This window comes from Idiotropiscis lumnitzeri, chromosome 1 (assembly GCF_059441095.1).
Source record: "Idiotropiscis lumnitzeri isolate Australia: NSW breed Sydney's pygmy pipehorse chromosome 1, RoL_Ilum_1.0, whole genome shotgun sequence".
NCBI lineage: Eukaryota > Metazoa > Chordata > Actinopteri > Syngnathiformes > Syngnathidae > Idiotropiscis > Idiotropiscis lumnitzeri.
In genome coordinates, this window is record NC_142391.1 from 24,375,531 (window position 1) to 24,387,720 (window position 12,190).

The following is a 12,190-nucleotide window of genomic DNA, read 5'->3' on the forward strand; positions in this document are numbered from 1 at the left end:
ATTAATTCTCAACACGTTTACTGCTATTAGTATGGTGTGGGCTTTTTTTTTGTTTTATTTATTTTTAAATGTCTGCTCAATAGAGAGAGAAGGTGAAAAATCCTAGAGTTTTGAAATTATGAATATATTCTTATTAATTGGTCTCTTAAGGCATCTACGCACCAATCCGCCGTCGTGGCCAACTGTCGCATCGGCATAGAAGTCGGATCGAGAAATGACCGAAGAACATGCCGCAGAAGCCGACAGAGACGGCAACTACTCTGGACCTTCTTCGACTTTATGACAGCGCTTGCTACAGCGACGGCATGTACGGGTTTTCCGTATTGGGGTGTTGAGACCTTAACATGACAAAACCCTCAAATTTTAATAGGGGTGTGTAGACTTCTTGCGCCCTCTTTATCATAATTTTGACTGACAGGCCTCGTCTATTCAAGCTATTCCCTTCATGAGACCTTTTTGAGTTATATCCCACCAGCATCGCAGCCAAATTTTGTTTGGAACATTATTGAGAATCACAACATGGCTCACAAAATGAGCAATGAGCAGTTTCCAGTCTTATTCCAAACTCTTGTCTTTCTTTTGATTAAGGTTGACCTTATCACCGCATTTTTTTTTTAATTTAAATAAAGTGACCCAACAGCTTTTTTTTTTAAATACCAGAGAGAAAGGTCTATCTTCTTATCCTCGCACCCAAACAGAAGATTATATGTGGTTACAGAATACATCGTACAAATGCTGCAGGCCATCCCTGTTGACTGAGAAAAATGTGAGGTACCCCCTGGTCTGTTGACTAAAACAGTACATTGATGCTAACGACAGAACAGACCCAAAAGAAAGAAAATTGAGATTTATTTCGCGCATTTTGTGAACTAAAAAGCGCCCCTACTGGTAAAAGAAAAACCCACAGAAAAGCCGCACCATTGTCTTGGCCGCATGGTTCAAAATTTAGGAAAAAAGCAGCGGTTTATAGTACGGAAAATACGATAAACATCAGTTAATGTTAATTTTGAGCAAACTGAAGCTCTAAAAGCTAAAGGGCCGCCATTTCCTTTTAATGACCCCGGCTTCATTATCTCCCCCAACATTCTTGATTGAGGGCAGAGCCAGCTGAGGTCAACAAAAGCGCCTTTTCCAGGCCTCCTCAAAGTCTTCCCCTCCTCCACCACTCCCAGTGTCCTCGTTTCATGCCCGCTGAGCAATGCCCGAGCATCTTTGATGGCAAACACACGTCTGCAAAAACATGTGTGCGTACACCCTGCTCAGGTATGTAGATGAACCCTTTTTTTTTTTTCCATCTCACAGGACACCACATTGGCTACACCTGCTTAGTGTCATGTCACAGATGTTTTTTTAAAGATAGTTTTAGCTGCCAGGTGGGACCCTTTTATGTAAAAAAAGTATGGCCAAATTGGCATTTTGCCCTCTAATTTATACTATTGACCTGTCACTACTTTGTTGTTATTATTGAATTAAACATGTTGAAAAATACCTTGAGAGATAATCTATGAACCATTGTGGACACTGGAGGTGTTATAAAACACCATCTTTTCGCAACTGTGGTAGCCTTGCAGCATTATGTCCCCTCAAGATTTAAAGTCTGTATTTGTTTTTTGTTTTTTAGATGAATGAAAAGTTGGCTACAATCGAAAAATTGCTGATGATGAATTTACAGATGTTTTTTTAATGCTTAAAAAAATCATTTTATGTAAATACATCTTGGGGGAAAAAAATCCAAATGCAGATGATTGAAATCTTCTTTCTGCTCCATTTCATTCTAGATCGGAAAACATTTGTACTCATATTTTTGTATACGTAAATACCAGTGGCGGGCTGTGCATTTCACACCTGGGCCTTCAGTGAAGTCCTACTTAGTCCTACTTGAATCAATCCCCCTCATAGTACCATCATTTATGACACCACAGCTGGAAAAAATAATATGCAGAAACATACTTACACAGTACTGAGCGAGTGTTAGACGACCGAACTTCTCTTGAAAGGTCCGTCTTGAAAATGGCCTCGCAAGTGTATCTGCAATTAAATCCACACTCTTCCCCCCCTTCGGCCATTGTGGTTTAAAAAGCAAGAATCCATTTTAGGTTTTCAAACGGTTGCCAGTTACGACTTTCGGGTTTGTTAATTCCGCCTAGCTTGGTCCCCTCACGAGTGAGTATCCAATCACAAAAGGAGTTCATCACCTTCAGCGTAAGACCAGCGAGAAGGCTCGCTGTAACCAACTTGTAATCTGATTGGCTATCGCAGGTGTCTATCAACTCTGAAAGCCCATTGACTTTGACAGAACAGATGCCCGCACGATTGTATCTGAAGGCCACGGACGAATAGTGTGTGCTACTGGTATTGTGAAACCTGCCTGGCAACACTAGCTAGCTGAATTCAGATGTAAAAATGTTCACCTAAAAATACAACATTATAATATATGACATCAATGTGAAGAATATGATCATTTTTTCTTATGTTAGGCGAGCAGAGAAGACCTTGAAGGCCTTGGTAAATACTAAAGTCAACCTTTCACTTATTTCAGCGAAGGAATTACCTTAGTAACCTACAAGAATGTATGTGACATCCTCAGAATGCTATTGATTGAACTATTTTGATTTGCTATTGTGATTTAATTGATTTATTTATTTTTTTTAATCGTGGTCAGCGTTTCGTGGATTTGGTTGTTTTTGAGCAGGTTCATGATATCATCCTTCACCACTAAAGTCATTTTTTGGGGGGTGGGAGGTGGCACAGCTATTTAGTAATGGTCTTTGCCCATAGAGGTGTCACATGCTAAATGACCCTGAACGGGGGTTGCCGAGACACAATTGTCCCGGTGCCGATTGCCCTACCCAGCCCTGCCCCCACCCAAGCCCTTTCTTCCCCTAATGTCAACGTCAAGCCAATATCGTGGTCGGATTGGTAGTTTTTGTGTTGGCTACACAGTGGACCACGCTGGGTCCTCACGAGTTGGAGATGAAATGTTGTTAAAAGTAACCCCCTCTTGCTTTTCTTATCCTTGCGAGCATGAGTGGAATTCACCAGGCTCTCTATCCAGGTGGGTCCAGACTTGCCTCTGCTTGTCTCGGATGGCTCGCTATCATCTGAGGAATGTGGATGAGGGATGCCTGGCCTGCCCGTCCGTGATGGGCCGCAGAGATGGACGACGTCTGCTCGGAAAGGGTATGCACACACACACACACACACACACAGCCATTTGGAGGGGGCCCACACCCATCTTTATCTCGTGTGCCAGATGACCTCCTCCTATGTGCTGATATTGGGCAGACGGGCTCTGGCCTTGTCTTCTTTACTGGCTTTTGTGTTACTCTTTGACATGCTGAATTTGTTTCATCTGCTTGAGAATTGGATCAGAATAGTGGCAACACTCGGATGTCTGGTACAATGAATATGACCACTATATATATATCTACACACACGTGTAAATATATATATATATATATATATATATATATATATATATATATATATATATATATATATATATTAGTTGGCCTTGGTGTGATAAGTACATCGATTTTAAGTAAAGTTAGACAATGTGGTTTCTTGACATTCCCTATGACGGGGCTATTGCAAATTTGTTAACTCTTCATTGGGATATATCACAAACCAATAAATTCTTCTCTTTCCCTTCACTCTCCTTTTTCATTTCGGGAAATAATCCTGAGCCAAACTACCCCCAGGTATTTTCTATTAGTCCAAAGTTGCTGTTAAAACAAAAATACTCCAAACTAGATGCCATCCATCTGAGACCCCCCCACACACCTTTTGAACTCCAAACATGTGTGCATATACCCTTTATGATTTGATGCGAATCAATAATTTACAATAAGTTGATTGAATGCTAGTCACTGACGGTGTAGTGCAGGGGCCTTCCTCCAATCCTGCTCCTCGAGGCTGCTGTCCTGTCTGTTTTCTATCTCGTTCTGCTGCACCACATTTGATTCAAATGATCAGATAATCAGCAAGGTCTGCACATGTTGGATAACAATCCTGATCATTAGAATCAAGTGTTGCAGCAGGACAAAATGGAAAACGGGTAGGACAGCGTCCCTTGAGGAACAGGATCAAAGAGCCCTGCTATGGTTTATTCGCATGACTCAAGAGCGGGCAACATGTGTTCAGTTCCCGCTCGGTGACGGTGTGAATGCAAAAGCGAATGCTTGTGTTTCTCAATAATGTAAACCTTTTGACTGACTTGCGAAGAGTCCAGGATGCCCCCCGTCCCAGCCCCAAAGTCAGCTAGGCCCACCTCCAGCTCCCCGGATAAGCCGTGAAGAAAATGGATGGATGGATGACTTAATGCCTGCAAACACTTTGAAAGTCATCCGCAGGTGAAGAGGAGCGAGATCCTTGATGCTCATCTCTCGGCCCCTCGCCTTGTGGGGGGTCGCTCCCTCCATCCACTTAGGTAAGCATCTTCTTCGTCTTCTCTTCGTAGAGGAGTGCAGAATGCCGTCCCACTGGGTCGACACGTGTCTCGGCACTAAAGTGCAGTGCTGCAGGCGATGTGTATATATATCTCCATTTGTGTTACGTTGCATTGATTTTTCTTCGGCTGTGCGAGTGTGCGCACACGTACAGATGACAACACTTTTGCTTCGGCCCCCCTGACCTCATCTCATTATTTCAACATACACGCAGATGCCTCCCCTGAATGCGCCGGCCTCATGCTGACGACGGCGGTACAAGGATTCGCTCGCTCCTTCATCAATAAGCCATCAGTATTGATGGACAGCTGAGTACACTCGGAGCATCAATAGCTGATCTAATATTCGGGAGGGGGTGTCCAAGGCCTGTGTGGCAGGTAAAGACATGAAGACGAGACCAAAACAGGGCAAGGCTGAGTGAACTGCTGAAGATCTACTGCACAAACATGATCTCGAGAGGATTTAGTAGGAACTGGTGCAAAAAGTTCAACAAATAGGGCCACTGCACTGTACTATACAGTGCATGCACTACATGCCTTGATGTCAAAGCGGGTAAAGATTATCAAACTTTTTTACATCAAGCACTAACTAAAAAAAAATCAAATAAAATGAATACAGTGGTGTAGTAGGCACACGTGTTCCAAATGAAATGCATACAGTAGAACCCTGCATAATCGTGCTCCGACACCAGTGTATTCACCTATTCAGATTTTTTTTTTTCTATATTTATTTCAAGATTTGAAATGTTTTTTTTAGGTCGAGCCAACCCAAATTTTTCTTGGAAAGCACATATTGCATTTTTTCAATTTTTGGGGTTTAAAAAAAATGTGTTCAATGTTTTTGTCAAGTCACTGATGGTCTAGTGCAGGGGTCCTCAATCCTGTTCCTCGAGGGCCGGTATCCTGCAGGTTTTCCAATTCTCCCAGCTGCAACACAGCTGATTCAAATGATCAGATAATCAGCAAGGTCTACAAAAGTTAGATAACGATCGTTCAGGAGTGTTGCAGCAGGGGAAGATGGAAAACGGGCAGGACACCGGCCCTCGAGGAACAGGATTGAAGACCCCTGGTCTAGTGGGTCATCTGCCTGAGTTATGTGCGGGCAGCGTGGGTTCAGTTCCCACTCATTGACGTTGTCTATGTCTGCCCTGTGACTGGCTGGCGACCAGTTCAGGGTGTTGCGTGCCTTTTGCCCGTAGTCAGCTGGGATAGGCTCCAGCACAGCTGTGGTTTTGGTGGACATTGTTAAATGTTATCGCTGTAATCCGGCTTTTGAAGCATACAGAAAAGTTTATTTTATTTATTTATTTTTTGCTGAGGAAAGGCTGGAACAGATTAATGGTGTTTCCATTCATTTCAATGGGCACAGATGATTTGACATGTTCCTTCACCAGGTGGTTGGTTTTAGCGCTGGGATTGTAACACTAAGTACAGTCGACATTTATCTGCGCGCTCTTTCCCAACTATCCCGCTCAAGAAATGATTCCCCCCCCCCCCCCCCCCAGTCTCTTTTATGTCCCCCCCCCTCCCTCCCCTCCCTTCTTCAGCCTGAATTGAACCTGGATTGCTGAGTCACTGAGTGCTTGACAGAGAGAATAGCCCAGAAAGCGAGCCCGAGCGAGATGAAGGAGAAAGGGGCTCGGCAGGTGGTGGGCACCGGCGCTGCTTCAGCCCGCCGACTCTTTTCAGCTGGCACACAACCGCTCGGCTGCCACTGAGGCCCTGCTTTCCATCAGAATATTCCCCCGTCTCTTCCCCCTCTTGAAAGCATCAACGAGGAGAACAGGCTTGGGCCGGAATAATAGGATCTTTTCTTTCCGCCTCTGCCATGAGGACGCCAACAATGGGCCGGAGCGGGAGGGGAAATGATTCAAAGTGAGATTTTCACCTGCTCCCTTTCATAGCATGCTAATGCCAGTTCATCTTCCAAACAGCACTACTGTAAGCTAACACATACACACTTGGATCCTTTTTCCCTCTCTTTTGTGATGGACAGTTCGGATGATTGTACCGCCAGACCATCATTTTGGTAATCGCACTCATTATCATCATTAAGCCATTTTCAGAGCTAAGAATAAGTGTCTGAATGGCTTTGTGCTACAGTCTGCATTTCATGTTTTGTTTTTTTCTTTTTTTTTTTCTTCACACTCAATCAAAGTTGCTTTTTTTTTTATTTTTTTTTTCAGAGCGCTAAATGCAATCCAGTTTTTTTAGATAATCTCCCCCCTCCCCCGTCATCTGTAAACACCAATTTACATGCGCATGATTTATTTTGCTCTTAAGACATAGTCGGTACATACCTAACGCAAAGGCCGTAGAGTCACGTGATCTAGCAGTGAAGGAAGGGAATGATAATAGTGAAAAAGTTATTTTAAACCATAGTAATTTTGAAGTAAGTGTTTTCTAATAGTAATAGCAAGTCTCTCTCTCTCTTTCTCGCTCCCTTTGTGTGTACGTTGCAATTTATATAAAGAGTCAAAACACATTCAAACTCTTGGTCAATGGTACCTTCCATCACGATTAATTAAGGCTCCACTTTCAGTTATAGGAAAACTAGATTGAACTCTTGTGATCATTATACCCAAAGGTCCGTTTGCACAAACACAACACCACTCTCAACACTCACACTTAAAGAACAACACAGAGGGGTGTGTAGACTTTTTATCCACTCTATTTCTCCTGCCCACCTAGTTTTATTTTATTTGGTTTTCAATTTTGTTGAGGTGAACTTCTTTTTACACTTGCATTAATTAAAAAAATATTTTATGGTGACTACAATTTGAAGGGGAAGCAGATTCCATTATATTTCTATTCCAGTGTATTTTGTAAGGGCAAAAACTAATTACAAATTGGCTCAAGTCAGCGTTTGTGTTTGGTTCCAGTGCCGTTTGAAAACAAGAGTCAGTCATTGGGCGTGATTCTTGCCCCCGTTAATTGCATCTCTTAAAGCAATTCAATTAACAGGAGTGTTGCATAAAAAGCAAATTTACGACACGTGTCAAATCGGAGCGCGGGTCAAGGTGTCCTCTGTCGATCCCATCTCCTCTGGGTTGTAGTTTGTCATTCACCTGAGCTCTGCGCACACACATGAAGACAACAACAACGATGTTTGTCTCTTCGCGAGCAATCAAGCCTGTTGGGCTTGTGGCCTAAACTCATTGCTCTAATCTCCTCCCCTTTCACCCATTTGTGTGTGCATGTGTGCGTGTGTCCTTACATTTTCAATTCTCCTCGGCGCTGAGTGAATTAAAAGGTGCCCTCTAATTTATCATTCACAGCTTCACTTTAATTGTTAATCAGAGTCTGTATATAATCCCAATGAAACACTCGCCTGGCCGGCCCAGGACAGACAGCAATTTCGTTGATTAAATTACCGCTCTTATAATAGCTCATTTAATAACGCCAGTTATTAAACGGTGAGGGGCTTTAAACAAAGCAGCGAGAAATGCGGACGTGGGCATTTGTGATAAGACTTGTACACATGAATAAAAGCTTTCTTTGGAGGTCCGAATGCTTTGGAATCCATTCATCACGTTCATCACTTTCAATGTGGCACTTTTAAAGCCCTCTTTGGTTTTATTTGTGTATTCTTCTCAATAGCTACATTCAACAGCTGCGACATTCCAAGATGTAGACAATTGAATAAAATCCAAAACAAAGATAAATAGAAATGCATTGGTTTAGCCGACCATCTTGCCTTCTCCGTTTTTATAATGCTGTATACACATGCAACATAAAAGTCATTGATAATTATCTATGCACATGCATCCTTTATTTGATTGAATTATTTTCAAATGATTCACTTTTTACTCCCCCCCTTATTCTTTTTAGTTAGGAAAACACTTATTTCCAAATTTAATTGCATTTTGATATTCTTCTGTAAAGAGATCAATAATCAGTGAAGTTACACTGCAACGCCCAAGCAAAATGGCCTCACTCAACTTCTCCGCTCATTTTGAACCTTCTTGTTCATGATCTCATCTTTTAGTCCCTCTCTCTGGCTCATCAAATGTCACTTTGTCAAACTTTCCACATGTCCTCAAGTCTTCAATTTTCAAAGACAAAAGAGGAATGAGGTAGCGGTGTCAGAGGGCACGGCGGTGGGAGGGGGAATTTCCCTCGCGACACAGCCAACACCCTAATTTGCCTTGAAGCAATCGGAGTGCATTGTGGGAAATAGGTCATTGGCAGCCTCACCCTTGGGAGGATTGCTTGCACAGTCCTTCATAAGCATATATAAAATATATCAATGTCCAGACCAAAATCCAATCAACCTGGCATGCATGTTTTTGGAATGTGGGAGAAAACCAAAGTAGCCGAAGGAAACCCTCGCAGGCACGGGGAGAACATGCAAACTCTACACATGAAGGCTGTTGCCCAGAATCCAACCTTGCACCTCTGAACTGTGAGGCAAACGTGCCTTAAAAAATAGCATTTATAACAAATAAGAAATAAATAAGAGGCGAAGAAGAACGCCCCCTTCTGTTTACAGTTGTCAGCATCCTTAAACACAGTTTGCATGTGGGCAAAAGTATATAATGTCATGTTCACACACATCGCGTGCTCCATTTCCATGAATATCAGTGGGCGCCTTCCGCATATAAAATGTTGCTTTGAGCCCCCCCTTAGCCAGTCATCCAGAATAGGATCATTTTTAGATTTAAGGCACCTGGTGTGGTTCTAATAACATAAGAGCTGTTCCTGACCCTGTGCTCAAGACACCATTACTATGCTAATGCTTACACAGCAGTTGTGCCAGCTTTGTGCAGGCAAAGCTTCCTTCAGCGTGCCTCGATACTTTCATTTGGAAGGGGTGGGGAGTGCCTGTGGATAATGAGTGTACATGCACGTGCGTGTATTCGCGTGTACAGTGTGTAGAATCAGATAGCTTCCAGGAGATAATGGAAGACTCGGTGCGTGAGTGACAGGTGCTTCTCGTAAGGCTTCTCCAGCCTGGCTCCCAAGTTTCTCGGTGCCCTCCCCCAAGCTGCTACCTAGCGCTCCTTCTCTGTCTCGTGCGATTGGCTGCCAGCGAGGGGAGGATGTTCTAGCGTATGAATAATTGAGGAGAGAGCTGGCAAATGAGAGGCAGAAATGTGTAAGCTGACCCTTTGACTGCCTTCACCGCACCTTCGTGTCGAACAGAAACGCAGCTCACGTGATGCATTCAAGACTCCTGGAAAGTGGGAAAAAAGACCACCTGAAGCATCTCTCTGTCCAGCACAATATGGTTACAACGAAAGCCTCAATGCCACTTTTCCATGAGCAAAACTTACGTATGATGAAATTCTATTTCTACTTTAGGTCATTGTTTTTTTTCTTACTGTTCATTTTGATTATGTAGATGCTATTTTTTATGATCGTGTAGAACATTTTGTTGTCCAAGGAGTAACTGCTCCTTTCAGAAACCTTCTGTTTTCAGTGACGTTACAACTAGCATTTTTCCTGTGAGATGTTGCCAAATAAATATTTCCATTTATGCTTCATAATTTTCATCGTATTATGTGTACACTTGGATATTGGCAATCTTAACATGTCCACTCTGTCATAGTGAAATATGAATTGAGAGAAAAAAGAGCGATATATTTGTTAAACCGTACACCACAAACCACGTCCGCCCTTGCTTGGTTTGTCATTAAAAATAAATAATAGTAATAAATAAATAAATAATAATAAAATAAATGATCATCCTGCGGCCTCCGCCCACAAAATGAGCATCCGGACTGACTGTCCCTGCGACGGAATACCCATCACTGCTCGACACTATTTTTAAAAATATATGCTTTTTCAGGTACCTGAGCATCTGATTGCAAGGTTGCACCAAACACAACAAGCTATATGATAAGACAAATAAAATCTAATAAAAAGTGTACCGTCGACAAATACAATTTTATGAGTTTTTTCTTGACCAATACACTGGACATACAGAAGTCGGCTATTCTCAGTAAACGCATCCAGATGGCGTGAAGTTGTATTTCATCGATTATCGAGTTCCAATGCCGTTCCTGCACTTTTCCGAATCGGAATTTTCCAACAAGTTTCTTGGAATGCTGCAATATTCTTTGGCTTCCCCACTTTGTGTGTACATAGTACGAGCATGCACTTTAATTCAAGCAAGGGTCAGTTTGAGGTTGCTTTGCACTTACCCTTGCATTCCCACAAGACCTTCACATTCTACAGCTGTGTGCGCGTGTATGCGTGTGTCTGTACATGTGTGTGTGTCAGAAAGGGAATAGAGAACGTGCGTGTGCACAAGTGAGTGGGTGAGCGAGTGAATGAGTTTTATGCTCCCCTGGTTTCTTTTTAAGAATGCCCGAACAGCACAAAGGAAGAGGAGATTGTTGCCATGCAGGCTTGACCCTATTCAGCTCGTGAAGGATGTGGAGTGGCTCCAGCGCCACCACCGCCCTCAGTCTCGCTGTACTCCTCTGATGGGCACTGCGGCGCCTTCAAAGGCGAGCTGGCGCATCACATATGCTCTAGCAAGGTTGCCATGGTTTCCTGTGGGAATGCGGACGGGCAAGTTGAAGCACATCTCTGGTAATTCCACCCTGCCTGGCAGCCATAGTGCGTGTGTGTGTGGCAGGGAGGGTGGAGGCTAATTAGGGTGTGTGTGTGGAGAGGCTAGGTGGACACACACACACACACACACCCACACACACCCCCACACATACATGGGGCCTGAGCTCATGTTTCAGTTCCAATCTCAGTTCTCCCCAGATGTGCGCACAAATGAAGTGTGCATGATGAACATTTATCAAAGAATGAACGCTGGGGGGGTTGGAGGGTCATGGGTGGGTTGGGGTGCTGCTTTATTGGGGTCTCTCAGGGCAATCGATTCGGGCAAACATTTGAGCTTTCCCTACGTGTGGTGCTTTGCAAATGTGTACGTGATTAGCATTACATAGTAGGTTTGTTAATGATTATTGATCTGGCGTGGCGTTGGAAGTGGCGTGCTGCTCAGAAAAAGTTTTTCGCAATAGCCTATTTTTATTGAAAAATTCCTTTTACAGAATCTTTATCAAGGAGTCGCTTTGATTCAGGTCAAACTATAAATCGCTGTGATTTTTTTTAGACGCATACATATATATATATATATATGAACCTGCGTTCATCAATTTTTTTTAGGTTTTACTCATCCCACGCACTCACATCTAAATGTACTCCAACACACTTAAACTTTATGAAAACACGAGTTAAATTCTTGTTTCTTGCTGTTTTTATGTCGCTTCCGGTTGACGTTTACTTTAAAACTGAGACACAAAAGAAAATTGAAGCCAAATAGACACGGCATATTGCAATTGCAACAGTTTCAATCAAACTAGATTAGCGCTCTCTATACTCACCATGCACACCACTACTCCAACGAACCATACCAGTGGCGTTTTTAATCAATTTGTTTTCAGAGTCCAGACTCATTTTTGTCCCTATTTTTTTTCACTTTTCTCCTCCAAATGACTGGAACACACCGCAACTCCCTCATTCATCCCAATATCATCATTTATTAAATGAACGCAAGATACTATACATGTCCGCTGTCTTCACGTTAAACATGATTGTGACACAAAAGTTTTACTATGCTGTAAAACCATCAACGATGCCCTCGATGAATCGAGTTTGACGCCACTTTTTTTTCCATTTTCTCATTGACTACAAAAGAACCTTGAGCACAACTTTCCATTGAGTGCAGTCTACTGGCATTTAAGTTTCACACTTGCTGTGTGTTGCTCTACAAGCACAGGC